This window comes from Cherax quadricarinatus, chromosome 30, assembly GCF_038502225.1.
Source record: "Cherax quadricarinatus isolate ZL_2023a chromosome 30, ASM3850222v1, whole genome shotgun sequence".
Classification (NCBI taxonomy): Eukaryota; Metazoa; Arthropoda; class Malacostraca; order Decapoda; family Parastacidae; genus Cherax; species Cherax quadricarinatus.
Window position 1 is genome coordinate 15,117,179 of NC_091321.1, and position 12,807 is coordinate 15,129,985.

At 48.3% G+C, this 12,807-nt stretch overlaps 1 protein-coding gene across 5 annotated transcripts in view; it reads left to right on the plus strand.

Annotated features, from left to right (window-relative positions):
* The window catches only part of Snrk (SNF related kinase), a 374,848-nt gene that overhangs the window by 256,827 nt on the left and 105,214 nt on the right, over nucleotides 1–12,807 (plus strand). The window lies entirely within an intron of this gene.

The window sequence follows — 12,807 nt, forward strand, 5'->3', positions numbered from 1 at the left end:
AGTAACACGTAAAAGAATAAGTGTGTATTGTGGCGTCTGTAATAATACAGTTTTATAATATATTCTAATTATAATTTAATAGCATTTACAGTGTTCTATTTTTTATTTTTACTGTCAGGTAAAGTAGCAAGACGTGAACGTGTGTGTGTGTGTGTGTGTGTGTGTGTATGTGTGTGTGTGTGTGTGTGTGTGTGTGTGTGTGTGTGTATGTGTGTGTGTGTGTGTGTGTGTATGTGTGTGTGTGTGTGTGTGTGTGTGTGTGTGTGTGTATGTGTGTGTGTACTCACCTAGTTGTACTCACCTAGTTGAGGTTGCGGGGGTCGAGTCCGAGCTCCTGGCCCCGCCTCTTCACTGATCGCTACTAGGTCACTCTCCCTGAGCCGTGAGCTTTGTCGTACCTCTGCTTAAAGCTATGTATGGATCCTGCCTCCACTACGTCGCTTCCCAAACTATTCCACTTACTGACTACTCTGTGGCTGAAGAAATACTTCCTAACATCCCTGTGATTCATCTGTGTCTTTAGCTTCCAACTGTGTCCCCTTGTTACTGTGTCCAATCTCTGGAACATCCTGTTTTTGTCCACCTTGTCAATTCCTCTCAGTATTTTGTATGTCGTTATCATGTCCCCCCTATCTCTCCTGTCCTCCAGTGTCGTCAGGTTGATTTCCCTTAACCTCTCCTCGTAGGACATACCTCTTAGCTCTGGGACTAGTCTTGTTGCAAACCTTTGCACTTTCTCTAGTTTCTTTACGTGCTTGGCTAGGTGTGGGTTCCAAACTGGTGCCGCATACTCCAATATGGGCCTAACGTATACGGTGTACAGGGTCCTGAACGATTCCTTATTAAGATGTCGGAATGCTGTTCTGAGGTTTGCTAGGCGCCCATATGCTGCAGCAGTTATTTGGTTGATGTGCGCTTCAGGAGATGTGCCTGGTGTTATACTCACCCCAAGATCTTTTTCCTTGAGTGAGGTTTGTAGTCTCTGACCCCCTAGACTGTACTCCGTCTGCGGCCTTCTTTGCCCTTCCCCAATCTTCATGACTTTGCACTTGGTGGGATTGAACTCCAGGAGCCAATTGCTGGACCAGTTCTGCAGCCTGTCCAGATCCCTTTGTAGTTCTGCCTGGTCTTCGATCGAGTGTATTCTTCTCATCAACTTCACGTCATCTGCAAACAGGGACACCTCAGAGTCTATTCCTTCCGTCATGTCGTTCACAAATACCAGAAACAGCACTGGTCCTAGGACTGACCCCTGCGGGACCCCGCTGGTCACAGGTGCCCACTCTGACACCTCGCCACGTACCATGACTCGCTGTGTGTGTGTGTGTGTGTGTGTATGTGTGTGTGTGTGTGTGTGTGTGTGTGTGTGTGTGTGTGTGTATGTGTGTGTGTGTGTGTATGTGTGTGTGTGTATGTGTGTGTGTGTGTGTATGTGTGTGTGTGTGTGTGTGTGTGTGTGTGTGTGTGTGTGTGTGTGTAAGAAAATAAGTTATACTTTCGTAACCCGGCCTGAGGTCAGGGTGCCTTTGTTTACCTATTTAATCAGGCTGTTGCTTTCAGCGACCCGCTGTACCACACAGCCATCACAGTGAACATTCAAATGTTAAAAAAACCGACAGGTTGTTAGGTAACTGTACCTAACAGCCATCACAGCTTGGTTGATCTGGCACCTGGCTAAGGTTAGAGTCCGGTGTCCTGAAAATACCTACACTTGTTCCGTCAGTATTTCTGATATCCACTGGTAGAAGGTTAAAGAGTCTTGAACCACTGTTCATTTTTTTTCTTACATTCCCTCCATTATCTTCTCTTTCATATATCAAACATCACAGGTCACAGATAATGGTATCTCTTCTCCGCTGCATTGCGTGGTAAATCTCACGTGTATCTCAAGGTTTTACCTCAAGCCAACCTGTTAAGGGATTCCTAAATCCATGGCCTCCATGACTTGGGTCAGGTTGTCTGGTTGACCACCTTTTGGTAGGTTATTTGTACCAGCTGCACGTAATATATTACAGTGTAAGCACCACAGCCTATAAGGAATCTCTTGGAAGAACTTGCCAAGTTTCCTTTTACTGACATTTAGGACTATTGTAAATTGCCCATATATTTGAAAGGAGTGTGTTGAAATTCTTGGAACATGAGTTATAATCTACACCAGAAAAATACTGGAAGGACTGAATGCAAATCTTGCACTGAAATTACACTATACTAAAGGTGAAGGAACGGTAGACGTGCAAAATACTCCACAGAAAAGTAGGGAGGCAAGAAGAAGAAGAAGAAGAAGAAGAAGAAGAAGAAGAAGAAGAAGAAGCAGCAGCAGCAGCAGCAGCAGCAGCAGCAGCAGCAGCAGCAGCCGCCGCCGCCGCCGCCGCCGCCGCCGCCGCCGCCGCCGCCGCCGCCGCCGCCGCCGCCGCCGCCGCCGCCGCCGCCGCCGCCGCCGCCGCCGCCGCCGCCGCCGCCGCCGCCGCCGCCGCCGCCGCAGCCGCAGCAGCAGCAGCAGTAGTAGTAGTAGTAGTAGCAGCAGTAGTAGTAGTAGTAGTAGTAGTAGTAGTAGTAATTCAAGAATTATTACCAGTAGTAACACCTACATAAGGAACAGTGTGAGATTAGGGAATGCCTAATTTTATACAAATTCTATGAAAGCTTTCTGTGTTCTCATAACGCTGTCGATAATTACAGTAGTAAAAGCAGCATCAACGACATTTGCATCAGTAGTAATAACAGTATAAATAGTAATAGTAACAATAGAATAGTAATAGTAACAATGGAAACAGCAAGTTTAATATAAACTAAAGCAGCAATAGTTGCAGCAGCAACAGCAGAAAAAGTAGTAATGACAGCAATGATAGCAGCAGAAGCAGTAGTAACAGCAAAAACCGTAGTTGTGTTAGTAGTGTATTGTTTTAGTAAAAATTTCATCAGCCGCAGTAAATGTAGTAGGTTGGTGGTGTTGGGAAGAACAGTGGCAACACGGGTAAGAACAGGAGCAGCGTCCACAGTAGTAAACAGTATATCCAGCCTTAGGAAAATGTATGTTGGGTTTGATAATGAAGAAGGACGTCCACAGGCTTCACCCTTTACACGTGTGTGTACTCACCGAGGTGTGCCTGAGAGAGTAGAGCTGAAGCTTCTGGCCCCATCTATTTACACTTCAGTCGACTGGTGTAATTGGTTCCAATCCTCTTGGGTCTGTCATATCCACATTCGTGTGTGATTACCTATCTGTTGAGTATATTTATGCTCGTGGTGTCCCGTCTTTGATGTTTAGCGTGTATAATAGATTATAACCTCCAGTGATTGTAACATACTACCTCTTAATGGATTACAAATTAGACTCCTTGAAGTGCAGGAGAGAAAGCCGTATAATAATTTACACATGGAAAATACTGCACATTGAAATAGCTCCTTACAAGAATGGAAAACATAATAGTGTGAAAACACATCTCTGGTAATTAACTCTTGCAGGAAAAAAAACCAGATTGTGATGGCTGTTAATTTTTTGCGCTCTATTAGGAGTGTTCATTTTTGTCTTACGAACTTTTAAGATGACAGGTAAATCTCACAATTTCTAATTGTATCCAGCATGCGCCTTACTTTTCTGTTTCTTAATAGGTCTTTATATATATATATATATATATATATATATATATATATATATATATATATATATATATATATATATATATATATATATATATATATATATATATTAAATTTCCTTTCTAATCTAAAATATCGTTTAAGTCCGGGTAGCGGGCGAGTGATGCCTGGAGCCATTACAGACTAACGAATATAACAGCCTGGTTGATCAAACAGCAGGGAGTTCTGGCCTCAGACAGGTCTGTGAGTGTAAAAGAACGATCTCAGGATGTTAGAGGAAGGTTGTTGGCACTAACAGCATCTAGTCCCAAGTAAGTACAACTAACCAGGTGTGCTATTCAGTGGAGAAACATTCAGTGGTCAGTGGAAAGGTGGGAGCCTGGTCAGGCTGGAATTATCAGCGCCAGGTGCAGCCATTACCTTCAAAAATGTGGAAATGCATGATAAAGTAGGTGTGAATTGGTGAAGGGGCGGAGGGTAGCGTGATAAGGCATAGTTTCCATCAAGCAGCAGCGTCGTAACGCAGAATTATGCCATGTAAATGTCAGGTCGCAGCCACACCACCAGTTGAAAAGGCGAGTGAGTGCTGCTGCTCAGGTAATTATCATTTGTTCACTCTTTCCACCTTTGTTGCAGTTTACATTTTTAGTTGTTTGTGTTTGGAACCGGGGGGTTAGATGTAGCTCCTGGGTTTGCATCTGTAATTTTTGATTGACTGATTTGAATTGTATGGAGTTTACGTGAGACGCCATGTACGGGATCATCTTCCACCGTATTCTCAGGCTCTCTACTTGTTTTTACTATTACGACACTTCTTTACTTGCATGTGCATTATTCATCTGTGTCTCCCAGTTCATGTTCTCCACGCAGACAAGAGACAAATGCGGTCTCTCTTTTTACCATCATGTCGGTTTTTTACTATTTCCCTCCATTCTTCACGAAGAGTGCGGCGTGTCTATTATATTCTAATCTGGCTTGGTGGTTGCATCTTCAGCTCAGAACTGAAAAACCCATTTCGGATGAATTGAGACGTTAGGGCAAGCTTTCTTACACCTTATGCCTCTGCTCACTTCTTAGTAAATATGCACCTGGGTTAACACCCAGGAATATATTTACCTGACTTGTGGGTCAAATTCTTAAAAGGGTTTGCGTCTGGCAGCGTCGGTCCTGTACTGAAATTTATCTCATGCATTTTCACACGCACGGTAACAAGTGTAGAGGATGGGTTGGACGATGGGAAAAACAGGGGTATACTGTTCGGTTTTCCTGGGTTATTTTAGTAACTGTGGTGGCGCTGCAAACTGTTGTTGCCTCACTTGTGGATACACAATTCCAAGCAAGCACCAGAGAGAGCCTGGCCTATGGTCGGCCTCCGGAAGTAGAAAAACTCTCGGAACTCATGAAAGGTATAGCAAAGATAATTCATCTGTGATATGCTGCACCCCCGCCTCCCTCGATATTTTAAAATCCTTCATCACATGGGGAAGAACAGCGGTGCATCAGTGAGTGTGCAGATTATTGCTGGCATTTTTTTATTTAGCAAAATTAGATACGTCAGAGTGAATGAATAGGAATAGGGAGAGAGGAGTAGAAAAGGTGAGGCGAGATAAAGAAATATCTTGAGGAAGCAAAAAAATTAGAAAGTGTTAAGGGATAGGGTAAAACCAAGGAAAAAATGAGGGAAGGGGGTAAAAGAGGAATAAGACTGACAGAAGTAAAGTAAGGGAATGTGAGATGCAGAATAAAGTTAAACGGAGTAAAGCGTAGGAATAACGGGGAGGAAATAGGCAAGATAAGTAACAATGCATTGGAGCGAGAGAAGAGGAGGATGCGCCCAGAGTCAAGAGATGGAAGGTGGGTGCTCAGTGAATTATATTCCATCACGCGAGGTGGAGCCCAGAGTCAGGGTCAGGGTCAAGGGCATGGGGCAAGTACACGGGTAGAGCCCAGGGTCAGGGTCAAAGGCGAGGGGGACATACACGGGTCGAGCCCGAGTACAGGAACAAGGGGGCACGTTGAGGCCCTGCATGGCAATAGACTGAAGGAGGCTTTGTGGAGAGAGGGGCAGTTGTCAGGGGTAATGGCTGGCAGTGGGACGGTGATGCGTTCTGTGCCATGTATTGAGGGTAGGTGATATGTATACAATTACCTGTTGTTTACCTCGTGATAGTTCCGGGTACGGTCTCGGGTCAGGGCTCCTCGTTGACGCCTTGGTCATTCATCCAACTCACTGCGGACATTCTAGTTCATCTAATCAGAAATTGTTTTGATTTTTCTTTAATTTAATTTTATATTTGGAATATTATTAAAATGCCTTAGATCCTTCATAAACGATGAGTTCCTGATGAACTTATTCACAGAACGTAAGATCGACAGATATAATAAAGCAAAGTCGCTCACATTCTACATTCACAGTATTGAGTGGTTTGATTGCATTTTGTACCCTGTTCCAGTTTTTATTTCTTAAATTTTCCATAGCTGAAATTGGTGTTGACTGTACTAAGCTCATAGTGCTTTGTTTACATCGCCTTGGAGGTTTGCTCTGGCCTCGAGGGATGTCACTAGTGTAAATTTTAATATCGTGTACTATGTATATATCTTTGATATATCTTTCATGAGTTCCGAGAGTTTTTCTTCTCCGGCCATGGGTCAGGCTCGTCTTGTGCTTGCCTGATCAACCAGGCTGTTGCTGCTGGTGGCCCGCTGCCCCACATACCCATCACAGCCTGGTTGATCTAACACCTGGTGAAGATACTTGTCCAGTTTCCTCGAAGACTTCTATATTTGTCCCAGTACTGTTTGTGATATCTTCTGGTATGATGTTGAATAGTCTACTTCCCTTATTGTGCCCACTGCACCCTTGCTTTTCACTGGATTTATTTTGCACTTTCTGCCATATTTCTCGCTGGTTTTGTCTGTCATGTATAACAAAAATAATTATGGCCAGTACCGTGTTTGAGGAACAGAGATTTTTCACTGTCTAGGCCTCTGAGTTTCCTTTTTTGGCTACTACTGTTTGGGTCTAGTTGTTGGAAAATTGAAGATCCATCTGTCCACTTCTCACGTTATTTCTTTTGCGCGCTTTTGCGTGCTATTACAACATGATCACACTTATCGAAGGTTTTTGCGAAGTCTGTATATTCATCAGCATTTTGATTACCTTTCAGTATGACTAAAACTATATCGTAGTGGTGTAGTATTTCTAAGTGCCATTAGTCTCCTGTTCTGAAACATTATTTTCCTGGGTTGCATAAATGTGATTCCATATCTTAGCATGTTGTTTGATCATTCTTTCAAAGATTTAGATAATGTGTGAGTTCTCTGATAATGGTCTTTAGATTTTCAGAATGGCATTATAGCCACATTTATGACGTTTGCCCTTTTTTTTCAAGATCCTGTGGGATGACGCCTGTGTCTTGGCTCTGTCTCTATGGAATATTTAAGGTTTGGGATAACACTGTCTTGCAGCCTGATGTGATTATGGAGTTCCATGAGTCTGGACCTGGAGCAAAGTTCATGTGTATGCTGTTATTATGATACAGACGTGAGAATAGTGAAGGAGTGTTATGGTGATGCAGGTGCGGGGAGTTGTTTGGTGGTGATACAGGTACGGTGGGCAGTGTGGTGGTGACACAGTTGCGGGGGGATGTGTTGTGGTGACAGATGTGACGGGGGTGTGGTGACACAAGTGAAGGAAGCAGTCTTACGTACCACATCATAATGGGCACCTGAGCAGAATACAAGTAGTCTGCTTGATCAACACTGACTGATGCAATGTTAACACAGAAGCATCGTTCACAGGAAACTAAGAAGAAGAATTTAAGTTATTTTCATACAACTTGAGCACAGTACACCGTGCCAAATAATCACAACGCAAAACACGGCTACAATAATTGAACAATAAATGTATCATAAGCAGTCTTCAAAGGCCAGTAGAAATCATTCCTGATCAACCTGATTATTTTATGCATTTAGAGGTTTTTCGAGAGCTTTCTTACTCTTGCGGCTCGCCTCTGGGCCAGGCTTGTTAGGTGCTTGCCTGAGCAATCAGGCTGTTACTGCCTAAGGCCCAAACATCCATCACAACCTGACTGATCTGGCCAGGCTGTAATAACAGTGTGGTAAAGTGTTTATCAGTCTGGGGTCACGAGTGTCGTTTCCATATTGTGCTCACGACGCCCGTGTTTTTCATTGGGCTCATTTTACACATTATCCCATATTTCTTACTCCCTTACGTTGCTGTGGCAGTGTGCACACAATATATTGGAGTGAGAGAGATGGGAGAATGTGTTTTGCATACATCGAATTGTAAGCTACAAGCACCAACAGTTTGACTGATCGAGATGGGAACTTGGCTGTGGAGGCAGTAATCTCCGGAATTCCTGGTTAGAATTCCCTGAGATGACCTGACAAACTATTTTCTGATCAGCTTCCCGACACGTGTCATGCAGCTTTCCCACACGTGTCATGCAGCTTTCCCACACGTGTCATGCAGCTTTCCCACACGTGTCATGCAGCTCTCCCACACATGTCATGCAGCTTTCACACACGTGTCATGCAGCTCTCCCACACGTGTCATGCAGCTTTCCCACATGTCCTACAGCTTTCCCACACGTGTCATGCAGCTCTCCCACACATGTCATGCAGCTTTCCCACACATGTCCTACAGCTTCCCGACACGTGTCATGCAGCTTTCCCACACGTGTCATGCAGCTTTCCCACACATGTCCTACAGCTTTCCCACACGTGTCATGCAGCTCTCCCACACGTGTCATACACCTTTCCCACACGTGTCACGCAGCTTTCCCATACGTGTCATACAGCTTTCCCACACATGTCCTACAGCTTTCCCACACGTGTCATGCAGCTCTCCCACACATGTCATACAGCTTTCCCACACGTGTCATGCAGCTCTCCCACACGTGTCCTACAGCTTTCACACACGTGTCATACAGCTCTCCCACAAGCGTCATGCAGCTCTCTCACGTGTCCTACAGCTTTCACACACGTGTCATGCAGCTCTCCCACACGTGTCATGCAGCTCTCCCACACGTGTCATACAGCTTTCCCACACGTGTCATGCAGCTCTCCCACACATGTCATACAGCTTTCCCACACGTGTGATGCAGCTCTCCCACACGTGTCATGCAGCTCTCCCACACGTGTCATGCAGCTCTCTCACACGTGTCATGCAGCTCTCCCACACGTGTGATGCAGCTCTCCCACACGTGTGATGCAGCTCTCCCACACGTGTCATGCAGCTCTCCCACACATGTCATACAGCATTCCCACACGTGTGATGCAGCTCTCCCACACGTGTCATGCACCTCTCCCACACGTGTCATGCAGCTCTCCCACACGTGTGATACAGCTCTCCCACACGTGTCATGCACCTCTCCCACACGTGTCATGCACCTCTCCCACACGTGTGATGCAGCTCTCCCACACGTGTCATGCAGCTCTCCCACACATGTCATACAGCTTTCCGACACGTATCATACAGCTCTCCCACACGTGTCATGCAGCTCTCCCACACGTGTCATACAGCTTTCCCACACGTGTCATGCAGCTCTCCCACACGTGTCATACAGCTATCCCACACGTCTGAAGCAGCTCTCCCACACGTGTCATGCATCTCTCCCACACGTGTCATGCAGCTCTCCCACACGTGTTATGCAGCTCTCCCACACGTGTCATGCAACTCTCCCACACGTGTCATGCAGCTCTTCCACACGTGTCATGCAGCTCTCCCACACGTGTCATGCAACTCTCCCACACGTGTCATGCAGCTTTCCCACACGTGTCATGCAACTCTCCCACACGTATCATGCAGCTCTCCCACACGTATTATGCAGCTCTCCCACACGTGTCATGCAGCTCTCCCACACGTGTTATGCAGCTCTCCCACACATGTCATACAGCTTTCCCACACGTGTGATGCAGCTCTCCCACAAGTGTCATACAGCTCTCCCACATGTGTCATGCAGCTCTCCCACACGTGTCATGCAGCTCTCCCACAAGTGTCATACAGCTCTCCCACACGTGTCATGCAGCTCTCCCACAAGTGTCATACAGCTCTCCCACACGTGTCATGCAGCTCTCCCACAAGTGTCATACAGCTCTCCCACACATGTCATGCAGCTCTCCCACACGTGTCATGCAGCTCTCCCACATGTGTCATGCAGCTCTCCCACACGTGTCATGCAGCTCTCCCACACGTGTCATGCAGCTCTCCCACACGTGTCATGCAGCTCTCCCACACGTGTGATGCAGCTCTCCCACACGTGTCATGCAGCTCTCCCACACGTGTCATGCAGCTCTCCCACACGTGTCATGCAGCTCTCCCACACGTGTCATGCAGCTCTCCCACACGTGTGATGCAGCTCTCCCACACGTGTCATGCAGCTCTCCCACACGTGTCATGCAGCTCTCCCACACGTGTCATGCAGCTCTCCCACATGTGTCATGCAGCTCTCCCACACGTGTCATGCAGCTCTCCCACACGTGTCATGCAGCTCTCCCAGACGTGTCATGCAGCTCTCCCACACGTGTGATGCAGCTCTCCCACACGTGTCATGCAGCTCTCCCACACGTGTCATGCAGCTCTCCCACACGTGTGATGCAGCTCTCCCACACGTGTCATGCAGCTCTCCCACACGTGTCATGCAGCTCTCCCACACGTGTCATGCAGCTCTCCCACACGTGTCATGCAGCTCTCCCACACGTGTGATGCAGCTCTCCCACACGTGTCATGCAGCTCTCCCACACGTGTCATGCACCTCTCCCACACGTGTGATGCAGCTCTCCCACACGTGTCATGCAGCTCTCCCACACGTGTCATGCAGCTCTCCCACACGTGTCATGCAGCTCTCCCACACGTGTCATGCAGCTCTCCCACACGTGTCATGCAGCTCTCCCACACGTGTCATGCAGCTCTCCCACACGTGTCATGCAGCTCTCCCACACGTGTGATGCAGCTCTCCCACACGTGTCATGAAGCTCTCCCACACGTGTCATGCAGCTCTCCCACACGTGTCATGCAGCTCTCCCACACGTGTCATGCAGCTCTCCCACACGTGTGATGCAGCTCTCCCACACGTGTGATGCAGCTCTCCCACACGTGTCATGCAGCTCTCCCACACGTGTGATGCAGCTCTCCCACACGTGTCATGCAGCTCTCCCACACGTGTCATGCAGCTCTCCCACACGTGTCATGCAGCTCTCCCACACGTGTCATGCACCTCTCCCACACGTGTCATGCAGCTCTCCCACACGTGTACGCGGTGATTGTCACTGGGTTGGGACATCTTAGCTCTGATGGTGTAGTCATTGCTCACAATTCATAGGTTGACCAAAACGTTTTATTGGTTAGATTGAGCCATTTACGAAGGTTCCCCCCCTCCCCGCTACCCCTGTCACCTTCCTCTCTCTCTCTCTCTCTCTCTCTCTCTCTCTCCCTCTCTCACCTACCATCCCCCTCTCCTTCTTTACGTTATCCTTTTTCTTCCTCCACATCATCCCTTTACATCCTGGCCTTCATCCACTCAACTCCTTCACAACTTTCCCTCAACTCCATCCTACCATCCCTCTTTATTTTCTAAGTTAACTTGATCTCTTTGTGTCTCTTTTAGCTTCTTACTACAAGTAAATTGTTACCCACCTACCTACTCACCAACCTACCCACGTACCTGCCCACCAACATGCTCACCAACCTACCCACCTACCTGCCCACCTACCTGCCCACCTACCTGCCCACCTACCTGCCCACCTACCTGCCCACCAACCTACCCACCTACCTGCCCACCAACCTGCCCACCAACCTACCCACCAACCTACCCACAAACCTACCGGTCCACCAACCTACTCACAAACCTACCCACCAACCTGCCCACCAACCTACCCACCTACCTGTCCAACCTAGTCACCAACCTGCCCACCAACCTGCCCACCAACCTGCCCACCAACCTGCCCACCAACCTGCCCACCAACCTACCCACCTACCTGTCCACCAACCTACTCACAAACCTACCCACCAACCTGCCCACCAACCTACCCACCTACCTGTCCAACCTACTCACAAACCTACCCACCAACCTGCCCACCAACCTACCCACCTACCTGCCCACCTACCTGCCCACCAACCTACCCACCTACCTGCCCACCTACCTGCCCACCAACCTGCCCACCAACCTACCCACCTACCTGTCCACCAACCTACTCACAAACCTACCCACCAACCTGCCCACCAACCTACCCACCTACCTACCCACCTACCTGCCCACCAACCTACCCACTAACCTACCCACCTACCTGCCCACCAACCTACCCACCAACCTGCCCACCAACCTACCCACCTACCTACCCACCAACCTGCCCACCAACCTGCCCACCAACCTATCCACTTACCTACCCACCTACATGCCCACCAACCTACCCACTAACCTACCCACCTACCTGCCCACCAACCTACCCACCAACCTGCCCACCAACCTACCCACCTACCTACCTGCCCACCAACCTACCCACCTACCTGCCCACCAACCTGCTCACCAACCTACCCACCTACCTGCCCACCAACCTACCCACCTACCTGCCCACCAACCTACCCACCTACCTACCCACCTACCTACCCACCTACCTACCCACCTACCTGCCCACCAACCTACCCACAAACCTACCGGTCCACCAACCTACTCACAAACCTACCCACCAACCTGCCAACCAACTTACCCACCTACCTGCCCACCTACCTACCCACCAACCTACGCACCTACCTGCCCACCAACCTACCCACCAACCTACGCACCTACCTGCCCACCAACCTACCCACCTACCTGCCCACCAACCTACCCACCTACCTGCCCACCAACCTACCCACCTACCTACCCACCTACCTGCCCACCAACCTACCCACCTACCTGCCCACCAACCTACCCACCTACCTGCCCACCAACCTACCCACCTACCTACCCACTTACCTGCCTACCAACCTGCCCACCAACCTACCCACCTACCTGCCCACCAACCTACCCACCAACCTACCCACCTACCTACCCACCTACCTGCCCACCAACCTACCCACTTTCCTATCCACTTACTCATTGGTAGGTAGCAGTAGGGGAATGAAAGCTTTGGAGAGAGAGAGAGAGAGAGAGAGAGAGGAAAATAGTATTCTTCTTACAATTCGTTTGGACAGATTTGTCATTC